This window comes from Oncorhynchus keta, chromosome 19 (genome assembly GCF_023373465.1).
Source record: "Oncorhynchus keta strain PuntledgeMale-10-30-2019 chromosome 19, Oket_V2, whole genome shotgun sequence".
Taxonomy (NCBI): domain Eukaryota; kingdom Metazoa; phylum Chordata; class Actinopteri; order Salmoniformes; family Salmonidae; genus Oncorhynchus; species Oncorhynchus keta.
This window is the reverse complement of record NC_068439.1, coordinates 4,735,527-4,745,526: the sequence shown is the minus strand read 5'-3', so window position 1 is coordinate 4,745,526 and position 10,000 is coordinate 4,735,527. Positions and strand designations below refer to the sequence as shown.

The 10,000-nt window shown below is 45.4% G+C and overlaps 1 long non-coding RNA gene across 1 annotated transcript; it reads left to right on the top strand.

Moving 5' to 3' along the window:
• Positions 1-8,976: 8,976 nt before the first annotated feature.
• On the top strand, positions 8,977-9,909 carry LOC127909609 (uncharacterized). Its single transcript, XR_008072199.1, has 3 exons — positions 8,977-9,035; positions 9,251-9,465; positions 9,724-9,909. It is a non-coding gene; the product is annotated as an uncharacterized LOC127909609 (long non-coding RNA).
• Positions 9,910-10,000: the final 91 nt, after the last annotated feature.

Here is a 10,000-nt window from a genome sequence, read left to right as displayed (position 1 = left end):
TAAGTTGACATGCTAATGATTAGCCATAAGAGCTCTATAAAGGATATAAGTTGACATGCTAATGATTAGCCATAAAAGCTCTACAAAGGATATAAGTTGACATGCTAATGATTATCCATTAGAGCTCTATAAAGGATATAAGTTGACATGCTAATGATTAGCCATAACAGCTATATAAAGGATATAAGTTGACATGCTAATGATTAGCCATAACAGCTCTATAAAGGATGTAAGTTGACATGCTAATGATTAGCCATAAGAGCTCTATAAAGGATATAAGTTGACATGCTAATGATTAGCCATAACAGCTATATAAAGGATATAAGTTGACATGCTAATGATTAGCCATAACAGCTATATAAAGGATATAAGTTGACATGCTAATGATTAGCCATAACAGCTATATAAAGGATATAAGTTGACATGCTAATGATTAGCCATAACAGCTCTATAAAGGATATAAGTTGACATGTCTTGGGAACCCTTCCTTTACAGCCAGGTATTCTACTAGAATCATATCCTGTCTTGGGAACCCTGTCTTTACAGCCATGTATTCTACTAGAATCATATCCTGTCTTGGGAACCCTGTCTTTACAGCCAGGTATTCTACTAGAATCATATCCTGTCTTGGGAACCCTGTCTTTACAGCCAGGTATTCTACTAGAATCATATCCTGTCTTGGGAACCCTGTCTTTACAGCCAGGTATTCTACTAGAATCATATCCTGTCTTGGGAACCCTGTCTTTACAGCCAGGTATTCTACTAGAATCATATCCTGTCTTGGGAACCCTGTCTTTACAGCCAGGTATTCTACTAGAATCATATCCTGTCTTGGGAACCCTGTCTTTACAGCCAGGTATTCTACTAGAATCATATCCTGTCTTGGGAACCCTGTCTTTACAGCCAGGTATTCTACTAGAATCATATCCTGTCTTGGGAACCCTGTCTTTACAGCCAGGTATTCTACTAGAATCATATCCTGTCTTGGGAACCCTGTCTTTACAGCCAGGTATTCTACTAGAATCATATCCTGTCTTGGGAACCCTGTCTTTACAGCCAGGTATTCTACTAGAATCATATCCTGTCTTGGGAACCCTGTCTTTACAGCCAGGTATTCTACTAGAATCATATCCTGTCTTGGGAACCCTGTCTTTACAGCCAGGTATTCTACTAGAATCATATCCTGTCTTGGGAACCCTGTCTTTACAGCCAGGTATTCTACTAGAATCATATCCTGTCTTGGGAACCCTGTCTTTACAGCCAGGTATTCTACTAGAATCATATCCTGTCTTGGGAACCCTGTCTTTACAGCCAGGTATTCTACTAGAATCATATCCTGTATTGGGAACCCTGTCTTTACAGCCAGGTATTCTACTAGAATCATATCCTGTCTTGGGAACCCTGTCTTTACAGCCAGGTATTCTACTAGAATCATATCCTGTCTTGGGAACCCTGTCTTTACAGCCAGGTATTCTACTAGAATCATATCCTGTCTTGGGAACCCTGTCTTTACAGCCAGGTATTCTACTAGAATCATATCCTGTCTTGGGAACCCTGTCTTTACAGCCAGGTATTCTACTAGAATCATATCCTGTCTTGGGAACCATGTCTTTACAGCCAGGTATTCTACTAGAATCATATCCTGTCTTGGGAACCCTGTCTTTACAGCCAGGTATTCTACTAGAATCATATCCTGTCTTGGGAACCCTGTCTTTACAGCCAGGTATTCTACTAGAATCATATCCTGTCTTGGGAACCCTGTCTTTACAGCCAGGTATTCTACTAGAATCATATCCTGTCTTGGGAACCCTGTCTTTACAGCCAGGTATTCTACTAGAATCATATCCTGTCTTGGGAACCCTGTCTTTACAGCCAGGTATTCTACTAGAATCATATCCTGTCTTGGGAACCCTGTCTTTACAGCCAGGTATTCTACTAGAATCATATCCTGTCTTGGGAACCCTGTCTTTACAGCCAGGTATTCTACTAGAATCATATCCTGTCTTGGGAACCCTGTCTTTACAGCCAGGTATTCTACTAGAATCATATCCTGTATTGGGAACCCTGTCTTTACAGCCAGGTATTCTACTAGAATCATATCCTGTCTTGGGAACCCTGTCTTTACAGCCAGGTATTCTACTAGAATCATATCCTGTCTTGGGAACCCTGTCTTTACAGCCAGGTATTCTACTAGAATCATATCCTGTCTTGGGAACCCTGTCTTTACAGCCAGGTATTCTACTAGAATCATATCCTGTCTTGGGAACCCTGTCTTTACAGCCAGGTATTCTACTAGAATCATATCCTGTCTTGGGAACCATGTCTTTACAGCCAGGTATTCTACTAGAATCATATCCTGTCTTGGGAACCCTGTCTTTACAGCCAGGTATTCTACTAGAATCATATCCTGTCTTGGGAACCCTGTCTTTACAGCCAGGTATTCTACTAGAATCATATCCTGTCTTGGGAACCCTGTCTTTACAGCCAGGTATTCTACTAGAATCATATCCTGTCTTGGGAACCCTGTCTTTACAGCCAGGTATTCTACTAGAATCATATCCTGTCTTGGGAACCCTGTCTTTACAGCCAGGTATTCTACTAGAATCATATCCTGTCTTGGGAACCCTGTCTTTACAGCCAGGTATTCTACTAGAATCATATCCTGTCTTGGGAACCCTGTCTTTACAGCCAGGTATTCTACTAGAATCATATCCTGTCTTGGGAACCCTGTCTTTACAGCCAGGTATTCTACTAGAATCATATCCTGTCTTGGGAACCCTGTCTTTACAGCCAGGTATTCTACTAGAATCATATCCTGTCTTGGGAACCCTGTCTTTACAGCCAGGTATTCTACTAGAATCATATCCTGTCTTGGGAACCCTGTCTTTACAGCCAGGTATTCTACTAGAATAATATCCTGTCTTGGGAACCCTGTCTTTACAGCCAGGTATTCTACTAGAATCATATCCTGTCTTGGGAACCCTGTCTTTACAGCCAGGTATTCTACTAGAATCATATCCTGTCTTGGGAACCCTGTCTTTACAGCCAGGTATTCTACTAGAATCATATCCTGTCTTGGGAACCCTGTCTTTACAGCCAGGTATTCTACTAGAATCATATCCTGTCTTGGGAACCCTGTCTTTACAGCCAGGTATTCTACTAGAATCATATCCTGTCTTGGGAACCCTGTCTTTACAGCCAGGTATTCTACTAGAATCATATCCTGTCTTGGGAACCCTGTCTTTACAGCCAGGTATTCTACTAGAATCATATCCTGTCTTGGGAACCCTGTCTTTACAGCCAGGTATTCTACTAGAATCATATCCTGTCTTGGGAACCCTGTCTTTACAGCCAGGTATTCTACTAGAATCATATCCTGTCTTGGGAACCCTGTCTTTACAGCCAGGTATTCTACTAGAATCATATCCTGTCTTGGGAACCCTGTCTTTACAGCCAGGTATTCTACTAGAATCATATCCTGTCTTGGGAACCCTTTATTTGTGTTGGTAACCTTGGCATCTGTACAAGTTATTCTACTTGTTACCTGATAATTACATTACGTTACACTGACATGTTTCTTTCTTTTCTCTGCTCTACATTATTCCACAAACCAATCCACAACCCTAATACAACCAATCCACAACCCTAATGCAACCAATCCACAACCCTAATACAACCAATCCACAACCCTAATACCACCAATCCACAACCCTAATACAACCAATCCACAACCCTAATACAACCAATCCACAACCCTAATACCACCAATCCACAACCCTAATACAACCAATCCACAACCCTAATACCACCAATGCACAACCCTAATACCACCAATCCACAACCCTAATACAACAAATCCACAAAACTAATACAACCAATCCACAACCCTAATACAACCAATCCACAACCCTAATTCAACCATCCATCATTCTAATGCAACCAATTCACAACCCTATTACAACCAATCCACAACCCTAATACAACCATCCACAATTGTAATACCACCTCACAGTCAAAGACACTGCAACACATAGCGTGTTTTTAACAGACAGTGAACAGTGATAGTTCACAGCAATAAGATAGAGCAGATGACTCTGGGTGAGTCCCACATGGCAGCTTATTGGCCCTGGTCAAAACTAGCACAATACATTTACATTTACATTTAAGTCATTTAGCAGACGCTCTTATCCAGAGCGACTTACAAATTGGTGCATACACCTTATGACAACCAGTGGAACAGCCACTTGCATCTAAATCTTGTTGGGGGAGTGAGAAGGATTACTTACCCTTACTTACCCTATCCTAGGTATTCCTTGAAGAGGTGGGGTTTCAGGTGTCTCCGGAAGGTGGTGATTGACTCCGCTGTCCTGGCGTCGTGAGGGAGTTTGTTCCACCATTGGGGGCCAGAGCAGCGAACAGTTTTGACTGGGCTGAGCGGGAACTGTACTTCCTCAGTGGTAGGGAGGCGAGCAGGCCAGAGGTGGATGAACGCAGTGCCCTTGTTTGGGTGTAGGGCCTGATCAGAGCCTGGAGGTACTGAGGTGCCGTTCCCCTCACAGCTCCGTAGGCGAGCACCATGGTCTTGTAGCGGATGCGAGCTTCAACTGGAAGCCAGTGGAGAGAGCGGAGGAGCGGGGTGACGTGAGAGAACTTGGGAAGGTTGAACACCAGACGGGCTGCGGCGTTCTGGATGAGTTGTAGGGGTTTAATGGCACAGGCAGGGAGCCCAGCCAACAGCGAGTTGCAGTAATCAAGACGGGAGATGACAAGTGCCTGGATTAGGACCTGCGCCGCTTCCTGTGTGAGGCAGGGTCGTACTCTGCGGATGTTGTAGAGCATGAACCTACAGGAACGGGACACCGCCTTGATGTTAGTTGAGAACGTCAGGGTGTTGTCCAGGATCACGCCAAGGTTCTTAGCGCTCTGGGAGGAGGACACAATGGAGTTGTCAACCGTGATGGCGGAGGGAGTTGGTTGCGATCTGGGATGCAAATAGAGAAGAGAAAGATATCAATAGGGTGGGGGGGGTGATCGTAGCGAGAGAGAGAGAGAGAGAGGGGGTGATGCGAGAGAGAGCGTGGGTGATCAGAGAAAGAGAGAGAGAGAGAGAGAGAGGGGGTGATGAGAGAGAGAGAGAGGGGGTGATGCGAGAGAGAGCGTGGGTGATCAGAGAGAGATGACAAAATGTAAAAAAAATATAAAATAATTAGAGTGTCATTTTCCCACGCAGAGAGCTGTGCGTTGACAGCGCACTACATTGCTGCCTGCCATAAGTTGAGGGACACAAACCAATCAACCTGCACATGTCCTCTACTGTATGCTTATGTTTATTGTTATTGTTATTGTTCAATGTGTTGGTTATTTTGACACTTGGTTATTGTTGTTACTGTTGTCCCGTTGACAATTTTGATTCTCATCTTTATTTTGTTATATTTTTTTTAGATTGTAAATATCCAATATAAGCTTTGGCAATATGAACATTGTTACGTCATGCCAAAAAAGCTAATTGAATTGAAAGAGAGAAAGGGAGAGTGAGAGAGAGAGAGAGAGAGAGAGAGACAGACAGAGAGAGAGAGAGACAGACAGAGAGAGAGAGATATGGTTCTGAGGCTCAGTTTACCAAACCAACCCCATAGAGCCCCAGGACAGCACTCAGAAAATCTGGCCCAACCAAATCATCACAAAACAAAAATACAAATATTTCACCTATTGGAAAGACACCATAAGAAAATCAAAGTAAACTTCTATTTGTCTCTAAACAGACAGTACATGGTGGCAGACTATCTGACCACTGTGACTGATAGAGAACTGAGGAAAACACTGACTAGGTACAGACTCAGTGAGCACAGTCTGGCTATAGAGACCAGTCTTCACAGACAAACCTGGCTGCCGAGAGAGGACAGTCTGGCTATAGAGACCGGTCGTCACAGACAAACCTGGCTGCCCAGAGAGGACAGTCTGGCTATAGAGACCGGTCGTCACAGACAAACCTGGCTGCCCAGAGAGGACAGTCTGGCTATAGAGACCGGTTGTCACAGACAAACCTGTCTGCCCAGAGAGGACAGTCTGGCTATAGAGACCGGTCGTCACAGACAAACCTGGCTGCCCAGAGAGGACAGGCTGGCTATAGAGACCGGTCGTCACAGACAAACCTGGCTGCCCAGAGAGGACAGTCTGGCTATAGAGACCACTTGTCACAGACAAACCTGTCTGCCCAGAGAGGACAGTCTGGCTGCCCAGAGAGGACAGTCTGGCTATAGAGACCGGTCGTCACAGACTAACCTGGCTGCCCAGAGAGGACAGTCTGGCTGCCCAGAGAGGACAGTCTGGCTATAGAGACCGGTCGTCACAGACAAACCTGGCTGCCCAGAGAGGACAGTCTGGCTGCCCAGAGAGGACAGTCTGGCTATAGAGAACGGTCGTCACAGACAAACCTGGCTGCCCAGAGAGGACAGTCTGTCTATAGAGACCGGTCGTAAAAGACAAACCTGGCTGCCCAGAGAGGACAGTCTGTCTATAGAGACCGGTCGTCACAGACAAACCTGGCTGCCCAGAGAGGACAGTCTGGCTATAGAGACCGGTCGTCACAGACAAACCTGGCTGCCCAGAGAGGACAGTCTGGTTATAGAGACCGGTCGTCACAGACAAACCTGGCTGCCCAGAGAGGACAGTCTGGCTATAGAGACCGGTCGTCACAGACAAACCTGGCTGCCCAGAGAGGACAGTCTGGCTATAGAGACCGGTCGTCACAGACAAACCTGCCTGCCCAGAGAGGACAGGCTGTGCTCACTCTGCTCCAGGGGAGAGGTAGAAACAGAGCTGCATGTCCTACTACACTGTGACAAATACTCAGACCTAGGAGAATATTTATTTCCCAAGATTATAATTCAATACAAAGAATTTGAAACTATAAAAGATGAAGAAAAAATGTAATATTTGTTGGGTGAAAAGACAAAATATGCAGCTTTTGCCACCAAATATGTGTCCTCCTGCCACAAGCTGAGGGACAGCCAGTGTAAAGTAATGTCAATAATATTATGTGAATATAATGGAATGTGGATAATATTTCCCATCTTGTTTTGTTTCGTCTTTCATACCAGGTCATGTGTCTTCTCAGTCATGTTGACACTGGTCTACTACCAGGTCACGTGTCTTCTCAGTCATGTTGACACTGGTCTACTACCAGGTCACGTGTCTTCTCAGTCATGTTGACACTGGTCTACTACCAGGTCACGTGTCTTCTCAGTCATGTTGACACTGGTCTACTACCAGGTCACGTGTCTTCTCAGTCATGTTGACACTGGTCTACTACCAGGTCATGTGTCTTCTCAGTCATGTTGACACTGGTCTACTACCAGGTCATGTGTCTTCTCAGTCATGTTGACACTGGTCTACTACCAGGTCACGTGTCTTCTCAGTCATGTTGACACTGGTCTACTACCAGGTCATGTGTCTTCTCAGTCATGTTGACACTGGTCTACTACCAGGTCATGTGTCTTCTCAGTCATGTTGACACTGGTCTACTACCAGGTCATGTGTCTTCTCAGTCATGTTGACACTGGTCTACTACCAGGTCATGTGTCTTCTCAGTCATGTTGACACTGGTTTACTACCAGGTCATGTGTCTTCTCAGTCAGGTTGACACTGGTCCACTACCAGGTCATGTGTCTTCTCAGTCATGTTGACACTGGTCTACTACCAGGTCATGTGTCTTCTCAGTCATGTTGACACTGGTCTACTACCAGGTCATGTGTCTTCTCTGTCATGTTGACACTGGTCTACTACCAGGTCACGTGTCTTCTCAGTCATGTTGACACTGGTCTACTACCAGGTCACGTGTCTTCTCAGTCATGTTGACACTGGTCTACTACCAGGTCATGTGTCTTCTCAGTCATGTTGACACTGGTCTACTACCAGGTCATGTGTCTTCTCAGTCATGTTGACACTGGTCTACTACCAGGTCATGTGTCTTCTCAGTCAGGTTGACACTGATCTACTACCAGGTCATGTGTCTTCTCAGTCATGTTGACACTGGTCTACTACCAGGTCATGTGTCTTCTCAGTCATGTTGACACTGGTCTACTACCAGGTCATGTGTCTCCTCAGTCATGTTGACACTGGTCTACTACCAGGTCATGTGTCTCCTCAGTCATGTTGACACTGGTCTACTACCAGGTCATGTGTCTTCTCAGTCATGTTGACACTGGTCTACTACCAGGTCATGTGTCTTCTCAGTCATGTTGACACTGGTCTACTACCAGGTCATGTGTCTTCTCAGTCATGTTGACACTGGTCTACTACCAGGTCATGTGTCTTCTCAGTCATGTTGACACTGGTCTACTACCAGGTCATGTGTCTTCTCTGTCATGTTGACACTGGTCTACTACCAGGTCACGTGTCTTCTCAGTCATGTTGACACTGGTCTACTACCAGGTCACGTGTCTTCTCAGTCATGTTGACACTGGTCTACTACCAGGTCATGTGTCTTCTCAGTCATGTTGACACTGGTCTACTACCAGGTCATGTGTCTTCTCAGTCAGGTTGACACTGATCTACTACCAGGTCATGTGTCTTCTCAGTCATGTTGACACTGGTCTACTACCAGGTAACGTGTCTTCTCAGTCATGTTGACACTGGTCTACTACCAGGTCATGTGTCTTCTCAGTCAGGTTGACACTGGTCTACTACCAGGTCACGTGTCTTCTCAGTCATGTTGACACTGGTCTACTACCAGGTCACGTGTCTTCTCAGTCATGTTGACACTGGTCTACTACCAGGTCATGTGTCTTCTCAGTCATGTTGACACTGGTCTACTACCAGGTCATGTGTCTTCTCAGTCATGTTGACACTGGTCTACTAGCAGGTCATGTGTCTTCTCAGTCATGTTGACACTGGTCTACTACCAGGTCATGTGTCTTCTCAGTCACGTTGACACTGGTCTACTACCAGGTCACGTGTCTTCTCAGTCACGTTGACACTGGTCTACTACTAGGTCATGTGTCTTCTCAGTCATGTTGACACTGGTCTACTACCAGGTCACGTGTCTTCTCAGTCACATTGACACTGATCTACTACCAGGTCATGTGTCTTCTCAGTCATGTTGACACTGGTCTACTACCAGGTAACGTGTCTTCTCAGTCAGGTTGACACTGGTCTACTACCAGGTCATGTGTCTTCTCAGTCATGTTGACACTGGTCTACTACCAGGTCACGTGTCTTCTCAGTCATGTTGACACTGGTCTACTACCAGGTCATGTGTCTTCTCAGTCATGTTGACACTGGTCTACTACCAGGTCATGTGTCTTCTCAGTCATGTTGACACTGGTCTACTACCAGGTCATGTGTCTTCTCAGTCATGTTGACACTGGTCTACTACCAGGTCATGTGTCTTCTCAGTCAGGTTGACACTGGTCTACTACCAGGTCATGTGTCTTCTCAGTCATGTTGACACTGGTCTACTACCAGGTCACGTGTCTTCTCAGTCATGTTGACACTGGTCTATTACCAGGTCATGTGTCTTCTCAGTCACGTTGACACTGGTCTAATACTAGGTCATGTGTCTTCTCAGTCATGTTGACACTGGTCTACTACCAGATCACGTGTCTTCTCAGTCACGTTGACACTGGTCTACTACCAGGTCATGTGTCTTCTCAGTCATGTTGACACTGGTCTACTACCAGGTCACGTTTCTTCTCAGTCATGTTGACACTGGTCTACTACCAGGTCATGTGTCTTCTCAGTCATGTTGACACTGGTCTACTACCAGGTCATGTGTCTTCTCAGTCATGTTGACACTGGTCCACTACCAGGTCATGTGTCTTCTCAGTCATGTTGACACTGGTCTACTACCAGGTCATGTGTCTTCTCAGTCATGTTGACACTGGTCTACTACCAGGTCATGTGTCTTCTCAGTCACGTTGACACTGGTCTACTACCAGGTCACGTGTCTTCTCAGTCATGTTGACACTGGTCTACTACCATTGCTGTAATGTGTTGTTGT